Here is a 24,308-nt window from a genome sequence, read left to right as displayed (position 1 = left end):
TCTTGTCTATTCCATATTTGACTTAAGGAACTTTATCTGTGCTCATTTCAATCTCTGGTTTTATGCAGCACCCCAACTCACCTTTACCCTTAAGCAAGCATAAGTTGGTTTTCTAAATTTGAGACCCTGTTCTGTTCTGTAATTCAGTTCCTGTGTAGCCAAGTTTACATTCCGTGTATTACTGATATCTTATGATGTTTCTTTTTCTGTGTGACTTATTTCAGTTAGAATCATTGTACCTGAATCTACTCATTATGCTGCTACGGGCCTGATGACATAGATTTCATTGCTGAGTGATACTGCATTGTACGTAAGTACCGCAAGTTCTTTATCCATTTTTCACTTTCTGCGATGTTGAACTTGTACTGTAAACGAGGTTCTTGTAAACAGAGCCGTTCCAAACTTTGGGGTGGCTGTGTCTTTTTGATTTTAATTTCCCTAAGCTATAGGACCATAAGTGGCAGTGCCCTAGGCTCTGTTGCTTTGTTTTTTAGATGTTTCAGGAAACACCATACACTTCTCCCGAGTGTCTGTTGGCAATTTACATCCCGCCCATCAGCATAACAAGGCTCCCAGTTCTCAATGGCCTGTTGCCTTTCTGGATTTTACACTTTTTTCAGATGGCCCTTTTGACCGGGGGGAAGTGAGACTTCATTGTAGTGCAGATTTCCTTTGCAAGCTTGCTTGGTTGGCCAAAAAGGGCGTATGCGTTTTTTCCTGAATATATTCAGGAAAAAACGCATACGCCCTTTTTGGCCAAGTGCATCATTGTGGACGTTCTGCCTCTTTTCCTATGCTTTCAATGCAATTGCAGTCTACCTCCTGAAATCGGTTTCCTGCAATTCTGCCCCGCTTTCAAGTCCTCTTGGCAGCCTTACTTCAGTCTATTTTTGGACGATAGCTGTCATTTATAACTCTGCAGGTTTGTGAATTACAGTGCCCCTGAGCTCCTTTCTTCAACTCGCTTTCTTGTGACCTGGCCGCAACACCGCAGGATGGCTTCAGGCCCTAATCTGGTTCCGGCCCTGCATGCTGAGCCTTTGGTTAATTCCTCTTCCTGGTGGGAAATGAGAGTTAAATTTGCCCGTCCAGACACCTCCAGCTAGCCTCTCATTGGTTCTCGCTATTCCTGTTCATCTTCCGCAGAAATTGCAAACTGGGCCAAACAGGAGGTTAAAGGGACTGACTCTCCAAGTGGGGAGAGTGTTAGTAAAGCGTCTGGAATGTTGCACCCGAGTACCAGGGGAGGAAAACTGAGACATATTTGAACACGTCTCCCGTTCACATGGTTGATCATACTTGGGTTCCACATGCATGTTTTAGCTGAAGGAAGAATACCTTAAACCTGGAGAGTTAAGACCCGTGTAATGGGTACCATGCAAGATGACTTCAAAGGGTCTTCATTTGCTCACCGAACCTCTCCAATCCTATCACTGCTGCGTTTATGCCCCTGTACACATGCATGATTCTCTTTCGGAGACATAGCAATCCATAGGTTTTAAGATACTTACAAGTCAGGTACATTCTTAGGCGTTTAATATGCGGTGTTGAGTCCATTTCGTTGAGCAAGGAGTAGCTCTTGTCTATTCCATATTAGGCTTAAGGAACTTTATCTGTGCTCATTTCAATCTCTGGTTTTATGCAGCACCCCAACTCACCTTTACCCTTAAGCAAGCATAAGTTGGTTTTCTAAATTTGAGAACCTGTTCTGTTCTGTAATTCAGTTCCTGTGTAGCCAAGTTTACATTCCGTGTATTACTGATATCTTATGATGTTTCTTTTTCTGTGTGACTTATTTCAGTTAGAATCATCATACCTGAATCCACTCATTGTGCTGCTAAGGGCCTGATGACATAGATTTCATTGCTGAGTGATATTGCTTTGTAAGTCAATACCACAACTTCTTTATCCATTTTTCACTTTCTGCGATGTTGAACTTGTACTGTAAACGAGGTTCTTGTAAACAGAGCCGTTCCAAACTTTGGGGTGGCTGTGTCTTTTTGATTTTAATTACCCTAAACTATAGGACCATAAGTGGAAGTGCCCTAGGCTCTGTTGCTTTGTTTTTTAGATGTTTCAGGAAACACCATACACTTCTCCCAAGTGTCTGTTGGCAATTTACATCCCACCCATCAGCATAACAAGGCTCCCAGTTCTCCATGGCCTGTCCTGCCTTTCTGGATTTTACACTTTTTTCAGATGGCCCTTTTGACCGGGGGGAAGTGAGACTTCATTGTAGTGCAGATTTCCTTTGCAAGCTTGCTTGGTTGGCCAAAAAGTGCGTATGCGTTTTTTCCTGAATATATTTAGGAAAAAACGCATACGCCCTTTTTGGCCAAGTGCATCATTGTGGACGTTCTGCCTCTTTTCCTATGCTTTCAATGCAATTCCAGTCTACCTCCTGAAATCGGTTTCCTGCAATTCTGCCCCGCTTTCAAGTCCTCTTGGCAGACTTACTTCAGTTTATTTTTGGACGATAGCTGTCATTTATAACTCTGCAGGTTTGTGAATTACAGTGCCCCTGAGCTCCTTTCTTCAACTCACTTTCTTGTGACCTGGCCGCAACACCGCAGGATGGCTTCAGGCCCTAATCTGGTTCCGGCCCGGCATGCTGAGCCTTTGGTTAATTCCTCTTCCTGGTGGGAAATGAGAGTTAAATTTGCCCGTCCAGACACCTCCAGCTAGCCTGTCATTGGTTCTCGCTATTCCTGTTTATCTTCCGCAGAAATTGCAAACTGGGCCAAACAGGAGGTTAAAGGGACTGACTCTCCAAGTGGGGAGAGTGTTAGTAAAGCGTCTGGAATGTTGCACCCGAGTACCAGGGGAGGAAAACTGAGACATATTTGAACACGTCTCCCGATCACATGGTTGATCATACTCTAGGTTCCACATGCATGTTTTAGCTGAAGGAAGAATACCTTAAACCTGGGTAGTTGAAACCCGTGGAATGGGTACCATGCAATATGACTTCAAAGGGTCTTCATTTGCTCACCGAACCTCTCAAATCCTATCACTGCTGCATTTATGCCCCTGTACACATGCTTGAGTCTCTTTCGGAGACATAGCAATCCATAGGTTTTAAGATACTTACTAGTCAGGTACATTCTTAGGCGTTTAATATGGGGTGTTGAGTCCATTTCGTTGAGCAAGGAGTAGCTCTTGTCTATTCCATATTTGGCTTAAGGAACTTTATCTGTGCTCATTTCAATCTCTGGTTTTATGCAGCACCCCAACTCACCTTTACCCTTAAGCAAGAATAAGTTGGTTTTCTAAATTTGAGACCCTGTTCTGTTCTGTAATTCAGTTCCTGTGTAGCCAAGTTTACATTCCGTGTATTACTGATATCTTATGATGTGTCTTTTTCTGTGTGACTTATTTCAGTTAGAATCATCATACCTGAATCCACTCATTGTGCTGCTAAGGGCCTGATGACACAGAATTCATTGCTGAGTGATATTGCTTTGTAAGTAAATACCACAACTTCTTTATCCATTTTTCACTTTCTGCGATGTTGAACTTGTACTGTAAACGAGGTTCTTGTAAACAGAGCCGTTCCAAACTTTGGGGTGGCTGTGTCTTTTTGATTTTAATTTCCCTAAGCTATAGGACCATAAGTGGAAGTGCCCTAGGTTCTGTTGCTTTGTTTTTTAGATGTTTCAGGAAACACCATACACTTCTCCCGAGTGGTTGTTGGCAATTTACATCCCGCCCATCAGCATAACAAGGCTCCCAGTTCTCCATGGCCTGTCCTGCCTTTCTGGATTTTACACTTTTTTCAGATGGCCCTTTTGACCAGGGGGAAGTGAGACTTCATTGTAGTGCAGATTTCCTTTGCAAGCTTGCTTGGTTGGCCAAAAAGGGCGTATGCGTTTTTTCCTGAATATATTCAGGAAAAAACGCATACGCCCTTTTTGGCCAAGTGCATCATTGTGGACGTTCTGCCTCTTTTCCTATGCTTTCAATGCAATTCCAGTCTACCTCCTGAAATCGGTTTCCTGCAATTCTGCCCCGCTTTCAAGTCCTCTTGGCAGCCTTACTTCAGTCTATTTTTGGACGATAGCTGTCATTTATAACTCTGCAGGTTTGTGAATTACAGTGCCCCTGAGCTCCTTTCTTCAACTCGCTTTCTTGTGACCTGGCCGCAACACCGCAGGATGGCTTCAGGCCCTAATCAGTTTCCGGCCCGGAATGCTGAGCCTTTGGTTAATTCCTCTTCCTGGTGGGAAATGAGAGTTAAATTTGCCCGTCCAGACACCTCCAGCTAGCCTGTCATTGGTTCTCACTATTCCTGTTCATCTTCCGCAGAAATTGCAAACTGGGCCAAACAGGAGGTTAAAGGGACTGACTCTCCAAGTGGGGAGAGTGTTAGTAAAGCGTCTGGAATGTTGCACCCGAGTACCAGGGGAGGAAAACTGAGACATATTTGAACACGTCTCCCGATCACATGGTTGATCATACTCTAGGTTCCACATGCATGTTTTAGCTGAAGGAAGAATACCTTAAACCTGGGTAGTTGAAACCCGTGGAATGGGTACCATGCAATATGACTTCAAAGGGTCTTCATTTGCTCACCGCACCTCTCCAATCCTATCACTGCTGCATTTATGCCCCTGTACACATGCTTGAGTCTCTTTCGGAGACATAGCAATCCATAGGTTTTAAGATACTTACTAGTCAGGTACATTCTTAGGCGTTTAATATGGGGTGTTGAGCCCATTTCGTTGAGCAAGGAGTAGCTCTTGTCTATTCCATATTTGGCTTAAGGAACTTTATCTGTGCTCATTTCAATCTCTGGTTTTATGCAGCACCCCAACTCACCTTTACCCTTAAGCAAGAATAAGTTGGTTTTCTAAATTTGAGACCCTGTTCTGTTCTGTAATTCAGTTCCTGTGTAGCCAAGTTTACATTCCGTGTATTACTGATATCTTATGATGTGTCTTTTTCTGTGTGACTTATTTCAGTTAGAATCATCATACCTGAATCCACTCATTGTGCTGCTAAGGGCCTGATGACACAGAATTCATTGCTGAGTGATATTGCTTTGTAAGTAAATACCACAACTTCTTTATCCATTTTTCACTTTCTGCGATGTTGAACTTGTACTGTAAACGAGGTTCTTGTAAACAGAGCCGTTCCAAACTTTGGGGTGGCTGTGTCTTTTTGATTTTAATTTCCCTAAGCTATAGGACCATAAGTGGAAGTGCCCTAGGTTCTGTTGCTTTGTTTTTTAGATGTTTCAGGAAACACCATACACTTCTCCCGAGTGGTTGTTGGCAATTTACATCCCGCCCATCAGCATAACAAGGCTCCCAGTTCTCCATGGCCTGTCCTGCCTTTCTGGATTTTACACTTTTTTCAGATGGCCCTTTTGACCAGGGGGAAGTGAGACTTCATTGTAGTGCAGATTTCCTTTGCAAGCTTGCTTGGTTGGCCAAAAAGGGCGTATGCGTTTTTTCCTGAATATATTCAGGAAAAAACGCATACGCCCTTTTTGGCCAAGTGCATCATTGTGGACGTTCTGCCTCTTTTCCTATGCTTTCAATGCAATTCCAGTCTACCTCCTGAAATCGGTTTCCTGCAATTCTGCCCCGCTTTCAAGTCCTCTTGGCAGCCTTACTTCAGTCTATTTTTGGACGATAGCTGTCATTTATAACTCTGCAGGTTTGTGAATTACAGTGCCCCTGAGCTCCTTTCTTCAACTCGCTTTCTTGTGACCTGGCCGCAACACCGCAGGATGGCTTCAGGCCCTAATCAGTTTCCGGCCCGGAATGCTGAGCCTTTGGTTAATTCCTCTTCCTGGTGGGAAATGAGAGTTAAATTTGCCCATCCAGACACCTCCAGCTAGCCTCTCATTCGTTTTCGCTATTCCTGTTCATCTTCCGCAGAAATTGCAAACTGGGCCAAACAGGAGGTTAAAGGGACTGACTCTCCAAGTGGGGAGAGTGTTAGTAAAGCGTCTGGAATGTTGCACCCGAGTACCAGGGGAGGAAAACTGAGACATATTTGAACACGTCTCCTGATCACATGGTTGATCATACTCTAGGTTCCACATGCATGTTTTAGCTGAAGGAAGAATACCTTAAACCTGGGTAGTTGAAACCCGTGGAATGGGTACCATGCAATATGACTTCAAAGGGTCTTCATTTGCTCACCGCACCTCTCCAATCCTATCACTGCTGCGTTTATGCCCCTGTACACATGCTTGATTCTCTTTCGGAGACATAGCAATCCATAGGTTTTACGATACTTACTAGTCAGGTACATTCTTAGGCGTTTAATATGCGGTGTTGAGTCCATTTCATTGAGCAAGGAGTAGCTCTTGTCTATTCCATATTTGACTTAAGGAACTTTATCTGTGCTCATTTCAATCTCTGGTTTTATGCAGCACCCCAACTCACCTTTACCCTTAAGCAAGCATAAGTTGGTTTTCTAAATTTGAGACCCTGTTCTGTTCTGTAATTCAGTTCCTGTGTAGCCAAGTTTACATTCCGTGTATTACTGATATCTTATGATGTTTCTTTTTCTGTGTGACTTATTTCAGTTAGAATCATCATACCTGAATCCACTCATTGTGATGCTAAGGGCCTGATGACATAGATTTCATTGCTGAGTGATATTGCTTTGTAAGTAAATACCACAACTTCTTTATCCATTTTTCACTTTCTGCGATGTTGAACTTGTACTGTAAACGAGGTTCTTGTAAACAGAGCCGTTCCAAACTTTGGGGTGGCTGTGTCTTTTTGATTTTAATTTCCCTAAGCTATAGGACCATAAGTGGCAGTGCCCTAGGCTCTGTTGCTTTGTTTTTTAGATGTTTCAGGAAACACCATACACTTCTCCCGAGTGTCTGTTGGCAATTTACATCCCGCCCATCAGCATAACAAGGCTCCCAGTTCTCCATGGCCTGTCCTGCCTTTCTGGATTTTACACTTTTTTCAGATGGCCCTTTTGACCGGGGGGAAGTGAGACTTCATTGTAGTGCAGATTTCCTTTGCAAGCTTGCTTGGTTGGCCAAAAAGGGCGTATGCGTTTTTTCCTGAATATATTCAGGAAAAAACACATACGCCCTTTTTAGCCAAGTGCATCATTGTGGACGTTCTGCCTCTTTTCCTATGCTTTCAATGCAATTCCAGTCTACCTCCTGAAATCGGTTTCCTGCAATTCTGCCCCGCTTTCAAGTCCTCTTGGCAGCCTTACTTCAGTCTATTTTTGGATGATAGCTGTCATTTATAACTCTGCAGGTTTGTGAATTACAGTGCCCATGAGCTCCTTTCTTCAACTCGCTTTCTTGTGACCTGGCCGCAACACCGCAGGATGGCTTCAGGCTCTAATCAGGTTCCGGCCCGGCATGCTGAGCCTTTGGTTAATTCCTCTTCCTGGTGGGAAATGAGAGTTAAATTTGCCCGTCCAGACACCTCCAGCTAGCCTCTCATTGGTTCTCACTATTCCTGTTCATCTTCCGCAGAAATTGCAAACTGGGCCAAACAGGAGGTTAAAGGGACTGACTCTCCAAGTGGGGAGAGTGTTAGTAAAGCGTCTGGAATGTTGCACCCGAATACCAGGGGAGGAAAACTGAGACATATTTGAACACGTCTCCCGATCACATGGTTGATCATACTCTAGGTTCCACATGCATGTTTTAGCTGAAGGAAGAATACCTTAAACCTGGGTAGTTGAAACCCGTGGAATGGGTACCATGCAATATGACTTCAAAGGGTCTTCATTTGCTCACCGCACCTCTCCAATCCTATCACTGCTGCGTTTATGCCCCTGTACACATGCTTGATTCTCTTTCGGAGACATAGCAATCCATAGGTTTTACGATACTTACTAGTCAGGTACATTCTTAGGCGTTTAATATGCGGTGTTGAGTCCATTTCATTGAGCAAGGAGTAGCTCTTGTCTATTCCATATTTGACTTAAGGAACTTTATCTGTGCTCATTTCAATCTCTGGTTTTATGCAGCACCCCAACTCACCTTTACCCTTAAGCAAGCATAAGTTGGTTTTCTAAATTTGAGACCCTGTTCTGTTCTGTAATTCAGTTCCTGTGTAGCCAAGTTTACATTCCGTGTATTACTGATATCTTATGATGTTTCTTTTTCTGTGTGACTTATTTCAGTTAGAATCATCATACCTGAATCCACTCATTGTGATGCTAAGGGCCTGATGACATAGATTTCATTGCTGAGTGATATTGCTTTGTAAGTAAATACCACAACTTCTTTATCCATTTTTCACTTTCTGCGATGTTGAACTTGTACTGTAAACGAGGTTCTTGTAAACAGAGCCGTTCCAAACTTTGGGGTGGCTGTGTCTTTTTGATTTTAATTTCCCTAAGCTATAGGACCATAAGTGGCAGTGCCCTAGGCTCTGTTGCTTTGTTTTTTAGATGTTTCAGGAAACACCATACACTTCTCCCGAGTGTCTGTTGGCAATTTACATCCCGCCCATCAGCATAACAAGGCTCCCAGTTCTCCATGGCCTGTCCTGCCTTTCTGGATTTTACACTTTTTTCAGATGGCCCTTTTGACCGGGGGGAAGTGAGACTTCATTGTAGTGCAGATTTCCTTTGCAAGCTTGCTTGGTTGGCCAAAAAGGGCGTATGCGTTTTTTCCTGAATATATTCAGGAAAAAACGCATACGCCCTTTTTAGCCAAGTGCATCATTGTGGACGTTCTGCCTCTTTTCCTATGCTTTCAATGCAATTCCAGTCTACCTCCTGAAATCGGTTTCCTGCAATTCTGCCCCGCTTTCAAGTCCTCTTGGCAGCCTTACTTCAGTCTATTTTTGGATGATAGCTGTCATTTATAACTCTGCAGGTTTGTGAATTACAGTGCCCATGAGCTCCTTTCTTCAACTCGCTTTCTTGTGACCTGGCCGCAACACCGCAGGATGGCTTCAGGCTCTAATCAGGTTCCGGCCCGGCATGCTGAGCCTTTGGTTAATTCCTCTTCCTGGTGGGAAATGAGAGTTAAATTTGCCCGTCCAGACACCTCCAGCTAGCCTCTCATTGGTTCTCACTATTCCTGTTCATCTTCCGCAGAAATTGCAAACTGGGCCAAACAGGAGGTTAAAGGGACTGACTCTCCAAGTGGGGAGAGTGTTAGTAAAGCGTCTGGAATGTTGCACCCGAATACCAGGGGAGGAAAACTGAGACATATTTGAACACGTCTCCCGATCACATGGTTGATCATACTCTAGGTTCCACATGCATGTTTTAGCTGAAGGAAGAATACCTTAAACCTGGGTAGTTGAAACCCGTGGAATGGGTACCATGCAATATGACTTCAAAGGGTCTTCATTTGCTCACCGCACCTCTCCAATCCTATCACTGCTGCGTTTATGCCCCTGTACACATGCTTGATTCTCTTTCGGAGACATAGCAATCCATAGGTTTTACGATACTTACTAGTCAGGTACATTCTTAGGCGTTTAATATGCGGTGTTGAGTCCATTTCATTGAGCAAGGAGTAGCTCTTGTCTATTCCATATTTGACTTAAGGAACTTTATCTGTGCTCATTTCAATCTCTGGTTTTATACAGCACCCCAACTCACCTTTACCCTTAAGCAAGCATAAGTTGGTTTTCTAAATTTGAGACTCTGTTCTGTTCTGTAATTCAGTTCCTGTGTAGCCAAGTTTACATTCCGTGTATTACTGATATCTTATGATGTTTCTTTTTCTGTGTGACTTATTTCAGTTAGAATAATCATACCTGAATCCACTCATTGTGATGCTAAGGGCCTGATGACATAGATTTCATTGCTGAGTGATATTGCTTTGTAAGTAAATACCACAACTTCTTTATCCATTTTTCACTTTCTGCGATGTTGAACTTGTACTGTAAACGAGGTTCTTGTAAACAGAGCCGTTCCAAACTTTGGGGTGGCTGTGTCTTTTTGATTTTAATTTCCCTAAGCTATAGGACCATAAGTGGCAGTGCCCTAGGCTCTGTTGCTTTGTTTTTTAGATGTTTCAGGAAACACCATACACTTCTCCCGAGTGTCTGTTGGCAATTTACATCCCGCCCATCAGCATAACAAGGCTCCCAGTTCTCCATGGCCTGTCCTGCCTTTCTGGATTTTACACTTTTTTCAGATGGCCCTTTTGACCGGGGGGAAGTGAGACTTCATTGTAGTGCAGATTTCCTTTGCAAGCTTGCTTGGTTGGCCAAAAAGTGCGTATGCGTTTTTTCCTGAATATATTCAGGAAAAAACGCATACGCCCTTTTTAGCCAAGTGCATCATTGTGGACGTTCTGCCTCTTTTCCTATGCTTTCAATGCAATTCCAGTCTACCTCCTGAAATCGGTTTCCTGCAATTCTGCCCCGCTTTCAAGTCCTCTTGGCAGCCTTACTTCAGTCTATTTTTGGATGATAGCTGTCATTTATAACTCTGCAGGTTTGTGAATTACAGTGCCCCTGAGCTCCTTTCTTCAACTCGCTTTCTTGTGACCTGGCCGCAACACCGCAGGATGGCTTCAGGCCCTAATCAGGTTCCGGCCCGGCATGCTGAGCCTTTGGTTAATTCCTCTTCCTGGTGGGAAATGAGAGTTAAATTTGCCCGTCCAGACACCTCCAGCTAACCTCTCATTGGTTCTCGCTATTCCTGTTCATCTTCCGCAGAAATTGCAAACTGGGCCAAACAGGAGGTTAAAGGGACTGACTCTCCAAGTGGGGAGAGTGTTAGTAAAGCGTCTGGAATGTTGCACCCGAGTACCAGGGGAGGAAAACTGAGACATATTTGAACACGTCTCCCGATCACATGGTTGATCATACTCTAGGTTCCACATGCATGTTTTAGCTGAAGGAAGAATACCTTAAACCTGGGTAGTTGAAACCCGTGGAATGGGTACCATGCAATATGACTTCAAAGGGTCTTCATTTGCTCACCGAACCTCTCCAATCCTATCACTGCTGCGTTTATGCCCCTGTACACATGCTTGATTCTCTTTCGGAGACATAGCAATCCATAGGTTTTACGATACTTACTAGTCAGGTACATTCTTAGGCGTTTAATATGCGGTGTTGAGTCCATTTCGTTGAGCAAGGAGTAGCTCTTGTCTATTCCATATTTGGCTTAAGGAACTTTATCTGTGCTCATTTCAATCTCTGGTTTTATGCAGCACCCCAACTCACCTTTACCCTTAAGCAAGCATAAGTTGGTTTTCTAAATTTGAGACCCTGTTCTGTTCTGTAATTCAGTTCCTGTGTAGCCAAGTTTACATTCCGTGTATTACTGATATCTTATGATGTTTCTTTTTCTGTGTGACTTATTTCAGTTAGAATCATCATACCTGAATCCACTCATTGTGATGCTAAGGGCCTGATGACATAGATTTCATTGCTGAGTGATATTGCTTTGTAAGTAAATACCACAACTTCTTTATCCATTTTTCACTTTCTGCGATGTTGAACTTGTACTGTAAACGAGGTTCTTGTAAACAGAGGCGTCCCAAACTTTGGGGTGGCTGTGTCTTTTTGATTTTAATTTCCCTAAGCTATAGGACCATAAGTGGCAGTGCCCTAGGCTCTGTTGCTTTGTTTTTTAGATGTTTCAGGAAACACCATACACTTCTCCCGAGTGTCTGTTGGCAATTTACATCCCGCCCATCAGCATAACAAGGCTCCCAGTTCTCCATGGCCTGTCCTGCCTTTCTGGATTTTACACTTTTTTCAGATGGCCCTTTTGACCGGGGGGAAGTGAGACTTCATTGTAGTGCAGATTTCCTTTGCAAGCTTGCTTGGTTGGCCAAAAAGGGCGTATGCGTTTTTTCCTGAATATATTCAGGAAAAAACGCATACGCCCTTTTTGGCCAAGTGCATCATTGTGGACGTTCTGCCTCTTTTCCTATGCTTTCAATGCAATTCCAGTCTACCTCCTGAAATCGGTTTCCTGCAATTCTGCCCTGCTTTCAAGTCCTCTTGGCAGCCTTACTTCAGTCTATTTTTGGACGATAGCTGTCATTTATAACTCTGCAGGTTTGTGAATTACAGTGCCCCTGAGCTCCTTTCTTCAACTCGCTTTCTTTTGAGCTGGCCGCAACACCGCAGGATGGCTTCAGACCCTAATCTGGTTCCGGCCCGGCATGCTGAGCCTTTGGTTAATTCCTCTTCCTGGTGGGAAATGAGAGTTAAATTTGCCTGTCCAGACACCTCCAGCTAGCCTCTCATTGGTTTTCGCTATTCCTGTTCATCTTCCGCAGAAATTGCAAACTGGGCCAAACAGGAGGTTAAAGGGACTGACTCTCCAAGTGGGGAGAGTGTTAGGAAAGCGTCTGGAATGTTGCACCCGAGTACCAGGGGAGGAAAACTGAGACATATTTGAACACGTCTCCCGATCACATGGTTGATCATACTCTAGGTTCCACATGCATGTTTTAGCTGAAGGAAGAATACCTTAAACCTGGGTAGTTGAAACCCGTGGAATGGGTACCATGCCATATGACTTCAAAGGGTCTTCATTTGCTCACCGAACCTCTCCAATCCTATCACTGCTGCGTTTATGCCCCTGTACACATGCTTGATTCTCTTTCGGAGACATAGCAATCCATAGGTTTTAAGATACTTACTAGTCAGGTACATTCTTAGGCGTTTAATATGCGGTGTTGAGTCCATTTCGTTGAGCAAGGAGTAGCTCTTGTCTATTCCATATTTGGCTTAAGGAACTTTATCTGTGCTCATTTCAATCTCTGGTTTTATGCAGCACCCCAACTCACCTTTACCCTTAAGCAAGCATAAGTTGGTTTTCTAAATTTGAGACCCTGTTCTGTTCTGTAATTCAGTTCCTGTGTAGCCAAGTTTACATTCCGTGTATTACTGATATCTTATGATGTTTCTTTTTCTGTGTGACTTACTTCAGTTAGAATCATCATACCTGAATCCACTCATTGTGCTGCTAAGGGCCTGATGACACAGATTTCATTGCTGAGTGATATTGCTTTGTAAGTAAATACCACAACTTCTTTATCCATTTTTCACTTTCTGCGATGTTGAACTTGTACTGTAAACGAGGTTCTTGTAAACAGAGCCGTTCCAAACTTTGGGGTGGCTGTGTCTTTTTGATTTTAATTTCCCTAAGCTATAGGACCATAAGTGGAAGTGCCCTAGGTTCTGTTGCTTTGTTTTTTAGATGTTTCAGGAAACACCATACACTTCTCCCAAGTGGTTGTTGGCAATTTACATCCCGCCCATCAGCATAACAAGGCTCCCAGTTCTCCATGACCTGTCCTGCCTTTCTGGATTTTACACTTTTTTCAGATGGCCCTTTTGACCGGGGGGAAGTGAGACTTCATTGTAGTGCAGATTTCCTTTGCAAGCTTGCTTGGTTGGCCAAAAAGGGCGTATGCGTTTTTTCCTGAATATATTCAGGAAAAAACGCATACGCCCTTTTTGGCCAAGTGCATCATTGTGGACGTTCTGCCTCTTTTCCTATGCTTTCAATGCAATTCCAGTCTACCTCCTGAAATCGGTTTCCTGCAATTCTGCCCCGCTTTCAAGTCCTCTTGGCAGCCTTACTTCAGTCTATTTTTGGACGATAGATGTCATTTATAACTCTGCAGGTTTGTGAATTACAGTGCCCCTGAGCTCCTTTCTTCAACTCGCTTTCTTGTGACCTGGCCGCAACACCGCAGGATGGCTTCAGGCCCTAATCTGGTTCCGGCACGGCACGCTGAGCCTTTGGTTATTTCCTCTTCCTGGTGGGAAATGAGAGTTAAATTTGCCTGTCCAGACACCTCCAGCTAGCCTCTCATTGGTTTTCGCTATTCCTGTTCATCTTCCGCAGAAATTGCAAACTGGACCAAACAGGAGGTTAAAGGGACTGACTCTCCAAGTGGGGAGAGTGTTAGGAAAGCGTCTGGAATGTTGCACCCGAGTACCAGGGGAGGAAAACTGAGACATATTTGAACACGTCTCCCGATCACATGGTTGATCATACTCTAGGTTCCACATGCATGTTTTAGCTGAAGGAAGAATACCTTAAACCTGGGTAGTTGAAACCCGTGGAATGGGTACCATGCAATATGACTTCAAAGGGTCTTCATTTGCTCACCGAACCTCTCCAATCCTATCACTGCTGCGTTTATGCCCCTGTACACATGCTTGATTCTCTTTTGGAGACATAGCAATCCATAGGTTTTAAGATACTTACTAGTCAGGTACATTCTTAGGCGTTTAATATGCGGTGTTGAGTCAATTTCGTTGAGCAAGGAGTAGCTCTTGTCTATTCCATATTTGGCTTAAGGAACTTTATCTGTGCTCATTTCAATCTCTGGTTTTATGCAGCACCCCAACTCACCTTTACCCTTAAGCAAGCATAAGTTGGTTTTCTAAATTTGAGACCCTGTTCTGTTCTGTAATTCAGTTCCTGTGTAGCCAAGTTTACATTCCGTGTATTACTGATATCTTATGATGTTTCTTTTTCTGTGTGACTTACTTCAGTTAGAATCATCATACCTGAATCCACTCATTGTGCTGCTAAGGGCCTGATGACACAGATTTCATTGCTGAGTGATATTGCTTTGTAAGTAAATACCACAACTTCTTTATCCATTTTTCACTTTCTGCGATGTTGAACTTGTACTGTAAACGAGGTTCTTGTAAACAGAGGCGTCCCAAACTTTGGGGTGGCTGTGTCTTTTTGATTTTAATTTCCCTAAGCTATAGGACCATAAGTGGCAGTGCCCTAGGCTCTGTTGCTTTGTTTTTTAGATGTTTCAGGAAACACCATACACTTCTCCCGAGTGTCTGTTGGCAATTTACATCCCGCCCATCAGCATAACAAGGCTCCCAGTTCTCCATGGCCTGTCCTGCCTTTCTGGATTTTACACTTTTTTCAGATGGCCCTTTTGACCGGGGGGAAGTGAGACTTCATTGTAGTGCAGATTTCCTTTGCAAGCTTGCTTGTTTGGCCAAAAAGGGCGTATGCGTTTTTTCCTGAATATATTCAGGAAAAAACGCATACGCCCTTTTTGGCCAAGTGCATCATTGTGGACGTTCTGCCTCTTTTCCTATGCTTTCAATGCAATTCCAGTCTACCTCCTGAAATCGGTTTCCTGCAATTCTGCCCCGCTTTCAAGTCCTCTTGGCAGCCTTACTTCAGTCTATTTTTGGACGATAGCTGTCATTTATAACTCTGCAGGTTTGTGAATTACAGTGCCCCTGAGCTCCTTTCTTCAACTCGCTTTCTTGTGACCTGGCCGCAACACCGCAGGATGGCTTCAGGCCCTAATCTGGTTCCGGCCCGGCATGCTGAGCCTTTGGTTAATTCCTCTTCCTGGTGGGAAATGAGAGTTAAATTTGCCTGTCCAGACACCTCCAGCTAGCCTCTCATTGGTTTTCGCTATTCCTGTTCATCTTCCGCAGAAATTGCAAACTGGGCCAAACAGGAGGTTAAAGGGACTGACTCTCCAAGTGGGGAGAGTGTTAGGAAAGCGTCTGGAATGTTGCACCCGAGTACCAGGGGAGGAAAACTGAGACATATTTGAACACGTCTCCCGATCACATGGTTGATTATACTCTAGGTTCCACATGCATGTTTTAGCTGAAGGAAGAATACCTTAAACCTGGGTAGTTGAAACCCGTGGAATGGGTACCATGCAATATGACTTCAGAGGGTCTTCATTTGCTCACCGCACCTCTCCAATCCTATCACTGCTGCGTTTATGCCCCTGTACACATGCTTGATTCTCTTTCGGAGACATAGCAATCCATAGGTTTTAAGATACTTACAAGTCAGGTACATTCTTAGGCGTTTAATATGCGGTGTTGAGTCCATTTCGTTGAGCAAGGAGTAGCTCTTGTCTATTCCATATTTGGCTTAAGGAACTTTATCTGTGCTCATTTCAATCTCTGGTTTTATGCAGCACCCCAACTCACCTTTACCCTTAAGCAAGCATAAGATGTTTTTCTAAATTTGAGACCCTGTTCTGTTCTGTAATTCAGTTCCTGTGTAGCCAAGTTTGCATTCCGTGTATTACTGATATCTTATGATGTTTCTTTTTCTGTGTGACTTATTTCAGTTAGAATCATCATACCTGAATCCACTCATTGTGCTGCTAAGGGCCTGATGACATAGATTTCATTGCTGAGTGATATTGCTTTGTAAGTGAATACCACCACTTCTTTATCCATTTTTCACTTTCTGCGATGTTGAACTTGTACTGTAAACGAGGTTCTTGTAAACAGAGACGTCCCAAACTTTGGGGTGGCTGTGTCTTTTTGATTTTAATTTCCCTAAGCTATAGGACCATAAGTGGCAGTGCCCTAGGCTCTGTTGCTTTGTTTTTTAGATGTTTCAGGAAACACCATACACTTCTCCCAAGTGTCTGTTGGCAATTTACATCCCGCACATCAGCATAACAAGGCTCCCAGTTCTCAATTGCCTGTTGCCTTTCTGGATTTTACACTTTTTTCAGATGGCCCTTTTGGCCTGGGGGAAGTGAGACTTCATTGTAGTGCAGATTTCCTTTGCAAGCTTGCTTGGTTGGCCAAAAAGGGCGTATGCGTTTTTTCCTGAATATATTCAGGAAAAAACGCATACGCCCTTTTTGGCCAAGTGCATCATTGTGGACGTTCTGCCTCTTTTCCTATGCTTTCAATGCAATTCCAGTCTACCTCCTGAAATCGGTTTCCTGCAATTCTGCCCCGCTTTCAAGTCCTCTTGGCAGCCTTACTTCAGTCTATTTTTGGACGATAGCTGTCATTTATAACTCTGCAGGTTTGTGAATTACAGTGCCCCTGAGCTCCTTTCTTCAACTCGCTTTCTTGTGACCTGGCCGCAACACCGCAGGATGGCTTCAGGCCCTAATCTGGTTCCGGCACGGCACGCTGAGCCTTTGGTTAATTCCTCTTCCTGGTGGGAAATGAGAGTTAAATTTGCCCGTCCAGACACCTCCAGCTAGTCTCTCATTGGTTCTCGCTATTCCTGTTCATCTTCCGCAGAAATTGCAAACTGGGCCAAACAGGAGGTTAAAGACGCTGACTCTCCAAGTGGGGAGAGTGTTAGTAAAGCGTCTGGAATGTTGCACCCGAGTACCAGGGGAGGAAAACTGAGACATATTTGAACACGTCTCCCGTTCACATGGTTGATCATACTTGGGTTCCACATGCATGTTTTAGCTGAAGGAAGAATACCTTAAACCTGGAGAGTTAAGACCCGTGTAATGGGTACCATGCAATATGACTTCAAAGGGTCTTCATTTGCTCACCGAACCTCTCCAATCCTATCACTGCTGCGTTTATGCCCCTGTACACATGCTTGATTCTCTTTCGGAGACATAGCAATCCATAGGTTTTAAGATACTTACTAGTCAGGTACATTCTTAGGCGTTTAATATGCGGTGTTGAGTCAATTTCGTTGAGCAAGGAGTAGCTCTTGTCTATTCCATATTTGGCTTAAGGAACTTTATCTGTGCTCATTTCAATCTCTGGTTTTATGCAGCACCCCAACTCACCTTTACCCTTAAGCAAGCATAAGTTGGTTTTCTAAATTTGAGACCCTGTTCTGTTCTGTAATTCAGTTCCTGTGTAGCCAAGTTTACATTCCGTGTATTACTGATATCTTATGATGTTTCTTTTTCTGTGTGACTTACTTCAGTTAGAATCATCATACCTGAATCCACTCATTGTGCTGCTAAGGGCCTGATGACACAGATTTCATTGCTGAGTGATATTGCTTTGTAAGTAAATACCACAACTTCTTTATCCATTTTTCACTTTCTGCGATGTTGAACTTGTACTGTAAACGAGGTTCTTGTAAACAGAGCCGTTCCAAACTTTGGGGTGGCTGTGTCTTTTTGATTTTAATTTCCCTAAGCTATAGGACCATAAGTGGAAGTGCCCTAGGTTCTGTTGCTTTGTTTTTTAGATGTTTCAGGAAACACCATACACTTCTCCCAAGTGGTTGTTGGCAATTTACATCCCGCCCATCAGCATAACAAGGCTCCCAGTTCTCCATGACCTGTCCTGCCTTTCTGGATTTTACACTTTTTTCAGATGGCCCTTTTGACCGGGGGGAAGTGAGACTTCATTGTAGTGCAGATTTCCTTTGCAAGCTTGCTTGGTTGGCCAAAAAGGGCGTATGCGTTTTTTCCTGAATATATTCAGGAAAAAACGCATACGCCCTTTTTGGCCAAGTGCATCATTGTGGACGTTCTGCCTCTTTTCCTATGCTTTCAATGCAATTCCAGTCTACCTCCTGAAATCGGTTTCCTGCAATTCTGCCCCGCTTTCAAGTCCTCTTGGCAGCCTTACTTCAGTCTATTTTTGGACGATAGCTGTCATTTATAACTCTGCAGGTTTGTGAATTACAGTGCCCCTGAGCTCCTTTCTTCAACTCGCTTTCTTGTGACCTGGCCGCAACACCGCAGGATGGCTTCAGGCCCTAATCTGGTTCCGGCACGGCACGCTGATCCTTTGGTTATTTCCTCTTCCTGGTGGGAAATGAGAGTTAAATTTGCCCGTCCAGACACCTCCAGCTAGTCTCTCATTGGTTCTCGCTATTCCTGTTCATCTTCCGCAGAAATTGCAAACTGGGCCAAACAGGAGGTTAAAGGGACTGACTCTCCAAGTGGGGAGAGTGTTAGGAAAGCGTCTGGAATGTTGCACCCGAGTACCAGGGGAGGAAAACTGAGACATATTTGAACACGTCTCCCGATCACATGGTTGATCATACTCTAGGTTCCACATGCATGTTTTAGCTGAAGGAAGAATACCTTAAACCTGGGTAGTTGAAACCCGTGGAATGGGTACCATGAAATATGACTTCAAAGGGTCTTCATTTGCTCACCGAACCTCTCCAATCCTATCACTGCTGCGTTTATGCCCCTGTACACATGCTTGATTCTCTTTCGGAGACATAGCAATCCATAGGTTTTAAGATACTTACTAGTCAGGTACATTCTTAGGCGTTTAATATGCGGTGTTGAGTCAATTTCGTTGAGCAAGGAGTAGCTCTTGTCTATTCCATATTTGGCTTAAGGAACTTTATCTGTGCTCATTTCAATCTCTGGTTTTATGCAGCACCCCAACTCACCTTTACCCTTAAGCAAGCATAAGTTGGTTTTCTAAATTTGAGACCCTGTTCTGTTCTGTAATTCAGTTCCTGTGTAGCCAAGTTTACATTCCGTGTATTACTGATATCTTATGATGTTTCTTTTTCTGTGTGACTTACTTCAGTTAGAATCATCATACCTGAATCCACTCATTGTGCTGCTAAGGGCCTGATGACACAGATTTCATTGCTGAGTGATATTGCTTTGTAAGTAAATACCACAACTTCTTTATCCATTTTTCACTTTCTGCGATGTTGAACTTGTACTGTAAACGAGGTTCTTGTAAACAGAGCCATTCCAAACTTTGGGGTGGCTGTGTCTTTTTGATTTTAATTTCCCTAAGCTATAGGACCATAAGTGGAAGTGCCCTAGGTTCTGTTGCTTTGTTTTTTAGATGTTTCAGGAAACACCATACACTTCTCCCAAGTGTCTGTTGGCAATTTACATCCCGCCCATCAGCATAACAAGGCTCCCAGTTCTCCATGACCTGTCCTGCCTTTCTGGATTTTACACTTTTTTCAGATGGCCCTTTTGACCGGGGGGAAGTGAGACTTCATTGTAGTGCAGATTTCCTTTGCAAGCTTGCTTGGTTGGCCAAAAAGGGCGTATGCGTTTTTTCCTGAATATATTCAGGAAAAAACGCATACGCCCTTTTTGGCCAAGTGCATCATTGTGGACGTTCTGCCTCTTTTCCTATGCTTTCAATGCAATTCCAGTCTACCTCCTGAAATCGGTTTCCTGCAATTCTGCCCCGCTTTCAAGTCCTCTTGGCAGCCTTACTTCAGTCTATTTTTGGATGATAGCTGTCATTTATAACTCTGCAGGTTTGTGAATTACAGTGCCCCTGAGCTCCTTTCTTCAACTCGCTTTCTTGTGACCTGGCCGCAACACCGCAGGATGGCTTCAGGCCCTAATCTGGTTCCGGCACGGCACGCTGAGCCTTTGGTTATTTCCTCTTCCTGGTGGGAAATGAGAGTTAAATTTGCCCGTCCAGACACCTCCAGCTAGTCTCTCATTGGTTCTCTCTATTCCTGTTCATCTTCCGCAGAAATTGCAAACTGGGCCAAACAGGAGGTTAAAGGGACTGACTCTCCAAGTGGGGAGAGTGTTAGTAAAGCGTCTGGAATGTTGCACCCGAGTACCAGGGGAGGAAAACTGAGACATATTTGAACACGTCTCCCGATCACATGGTTGATCATACTCTAGGTTCCACATGCATGTTTTAGCTGAAGGAAGAATACCTTAAACCTGGGTAGTTGAAACCCGTGGAATGGGTACCATGCAATATGACTTCAAAGGGTCTTCATTTGCTCACCGAACCTCTCCAATCCTATCACTGCTGCGTTTATGCCCCTGTACACATGCTTGATTCTCTTTCGGAGACATAGCAATCCATAGGTTTTAAGATACTTACTAGTCAGGTACATTCTTAAGCGTTTAATATGCGGTGTTGAGTCCATTTCGTTGAGCAAGGAGTAGCTCTTGTCTATTCCATATTTGGCTTAAGGAACTTTATCTGTGCTCATTTCAATCTCTGGTTTTATGCAGCACCCCAACTCACCTTTACCCTTAAGCAAGCATAAGTTGGTTTTCTAAATTTGAGACCCTGTTCTGTTCTGTAATTCAGTTCCTGTGTAGCCAAGTTTACATTCCGTGTATTACTGATATCTTATGATGTTTCTTTTTCTGTGTGACTTACTTCAGTTAGAATCATCATACCTGAATCCACTCATTGTGCTGCTAAGGGCCTGATGACACAGATTTCATTGCTGAGTGATATTGCTTTGTAAGTAAATACCACAACTTCTTTATCCATTTTTCACTTTCTGCGATGTTGAACTTGTACTGTAAACGAGGTTCTTGTAAACAGAGCCGTTCCAAACTTTGGGGTGGCTGTGTCTTTTTGATTTTAATTTCCCTAAGCTATAGGACCATAAGTGGAAGTGCCCTAGGTTCTGTTGCTTTGTTTTTTAGATGTTTCAGGAAACACCATACACTTCTCCCAAGTGGTTGTTGGCAATTTACATCCCGCCCATCAGTATAACAAGGCTCCCAGTTCTCCATGACCTGTCCTGCCTTTCTGGATTTTACACTTTTTTCAGATGGCCCTTTTGACCGGGGGGAAGTGAGACTTCATTGTAGTGCAGATTTCCTTTGCAAGCTTGCTTGGTTGGCCAAAAAGGGCGTATGCGTTTTTTCCTGAATATATTCAGGAAAAAACGCATACGCCCTTTTTGGCCAAGTGCATCATTGTGGACGTTCTGCCTCTTTTCCTATGCTTTCAATGCAATTCCAGTCTACCTCCTGAAATCGGTTTCCTGCAATTCTGCCCCGCTTTCAAGTCCTCTTGGCAGCCTTACTTCAGTCTATTTTTGGACGATAGCTGTCATTTATAACTCTGCAGGTTTGTGAATTACAGTGCCCCTGAGCTCCTTTCTTCAACTCGCTTTCTTGTGACCTGGCCGCAACACCGCAGGATGGCTTCAGGCCCTAATCTGGTTCCGGCACGGCACGCTGAGCCTTTGGTTATTTCCTCTTCCTGGTGGGAAATGAGAGTTAAATTTGCCCGTCCAGACACCTCCAGCTAGTCTCTCATTGGTTCTCGCTATTCCTGTTCATCTTCCGCAGAAATTGCAAACTGGGCCAAACAGGAGGTTAAAGGGACTGACTCTCCAAGTGGGGAGAGTGTTAGGAAAGCGTCTGGAATGTTGCACCCGAGTACCAGGGGAGGAAAACTGAGACATATTTGAACACGTCTCCCGATCACATGGTTGATCATACTCTAGGTTCCACATGCATGTTTTAGCTGAAGGAAGAATACCTTAAACCTGGGTAGTTGAAACCCGTGGAATGGGTACCATGCAATATGACTTCAAAGGGTCTTCATTTGCTCACCGAACCTCTCCAATCCTATCACTGCTGCGTTTATGCCCCTGTACACATGCTTGATTCTCTTTCGGAGACATAGCAATCCATAGGTTTTAAGATACTTACTAGTCAGGTACATTCTTAAGCGTTTAATATGCGGTGTTGAGTCCATTTCGTTGAGCAAGGAGTAGCTCTTGTCTATTCCATATTTGGCTTAAGGAACTTTATCTGTGCTCATTTCAATCTCTGGTTTTATGCAGCACCCCAACTCACCTTTACCCTTAAGCAAGCATAAGATGTTTTTCTAAATTTGAGACCCTGTTCTGTTCTGTAATTCAGTTCCTGTGTAGCCAAGTTTGCATTCCGTGTATTACTGATATCTTATGATGTTTCTTTTTCTGTGTGACTTATTTCAGTTAGAATCATCATACCTGAATCCACTCATTGTGCTGCTAAGGGCCTGATGACATAGATTTCATTGCTGAGTGATATTGCTTTGTAAGTGAATACCACAACTTCTTTATCCATTTTTCACTTTCTGCGATGTTGAACTTGTACTGTAAACGAGGTTCTTGTAAACAGAGACGTCCCAAACTTTGGGGTGGCTGTGTCTTTTTGATTTTAATTTCCCTAAGCTATAGGACCATAAGTGGCAGTGCCCTAGGCTCTGTTGCTTTGTTTTTTAGATGTTTCAGGAAACACCATACACTTCTCCCAAGTGTCTGTTGGCAATTTACATCCCGCACATCAGCATAACAAGGCTCCCAGTTCTCAATTGCCTGTTGCCTTTCTGGATTTTACACTTTTTTCAGATGGCCCTTTTGGCCTGGGGGAAGTGAGACTTCATTGTAGTGCAGATTTCCTTTGCAAGCTTGCTTGGTTGGCCAAAAAGGGCGTATGCGTTTTTTCCTGAATATATTCAGGAAAAAACGCATACGCCCTTTTTGGCCAAGTGCATCATTGTGGACGTTCTGCCTCTTTTCCTATGCTTTCAATGCAATTCCAGTCTACCTCCTGAAATCGGTTTCCTGCAATTCTGCCCCGCTTTCAAGTCCTCTTGGCAGCCTTACTTCAGTCTATTTTTGGACGATAGCTGTCATTTATAACTCTGCAGGTTTGTGAATTACAGTGCCCCTGAGCTCCTTTCTTCAACTCGCTTTCTTGTGACCTGGCCGCAACACCGCAGGATGGCTTCAGGCCCTAATCTGGTTCCGGCACGGCACGCTGAGCCTTTGGTTATTTCCTCTTCCTGGTGGGAAATGAGAGTTAAATTTGCCCGTCCAGACACCTCCAGCTAGTCTCTCATTGGTTCTCGCTATTCCTGTTCATCTTCCGCAGAAATTGCAAACTGGGCCAAACAGGAGGTTAAAGACGCTGACTCTCCAAGTGGGGAGAGTGTTAGTAAAGCGTCTGGAATGTTGCACCCGAGTACCAGGGGAGGAAAACTGAGACATATTTGAACACGTCTCCCGTTCACATGGTTGATCATACTTGGGTTCCACATGCATGTTTTAGCTGAAGGAAGAATACCTTAAACCTGGAGAGTTAAGACCCGTGTAATGGGTACCATGCAATATGACTTCAAAGGGTCTTCATTTGCTCACCGAACCTCTCCAATCCTATCACTGCTGCGTTTATGCCCCTGTACACATGCTTGATTCTCTTTCGGAGACATAGCAATCCATAGGTTTTAAGATACTTACTAGTCAGGTACATTCTTAGGCGTTTAATATGCGGTGTTGAGTCCATTTCGTTGAGCAAGGAGTAGCTCTTGTCTATTCCGTATTTGGCTTAAGGAACTTTATCTGTGCTCATTTCAATCTCTGGTTTTATGCAGCACCCCAACTCACCTTTACCCTTAAGCAAGCATAAGTTGGTTTTCTAAATTTGAGACCCTGTTCTGTTCTGTAATTCAGTTCCTGTGTAGCCAAGTTTACATTCCGTGTATTACTGATATCTTATGATGTTTCTTTTTCTGTGTGACTTACTTCAGTTAGAATCATCATACCTGAATCCACTCATTGTGCTGCTAAGGGCCTGATGACACAGATTTCATTGCTGAGTGATATTGCTTTGTAAGTAAATACCACAACTTCTTTATCCATTTTTCACTTTCTGCGATGTTGAACTTGTACTGTAAACGAGGTTCTTGTAAACAGAGCTGTTCCAAACTTTGGGGTGGCTGTGTCTTTTTGATTTTAATTTCCCTAAGCTATAGGACCATAAGTGGAAGTGCCCTAGGTTCTGTTGCTTTGTTTTTTAGATGTTTCAGGAAACACCATACACTTCTCCCAAGTGGTTGTTGGCAATTTACATCCCGCCCATCAGCATAACAAGGCTCCCAGTTCTCCATGACCTGTCCTGCCTTTCTGGATTTTACACTTTT

Source organism: Stenella coeruleoalba (assembly GCF_951394435.1).
Source record: "Stenella coeruleoalba genome assembly, contig: scaffold_60, whole genome shotgun sequence".
In the NCBI taxonomy this organism is placed as follows: Eukaryota; Metazoa; Chordata; class Mammalia; order Artiodactyla; family Delphinidae; genus Stenella; species Stenella coeruleoalba.
Note: the sequence above shows the minus strand (reverse complement) of the source record.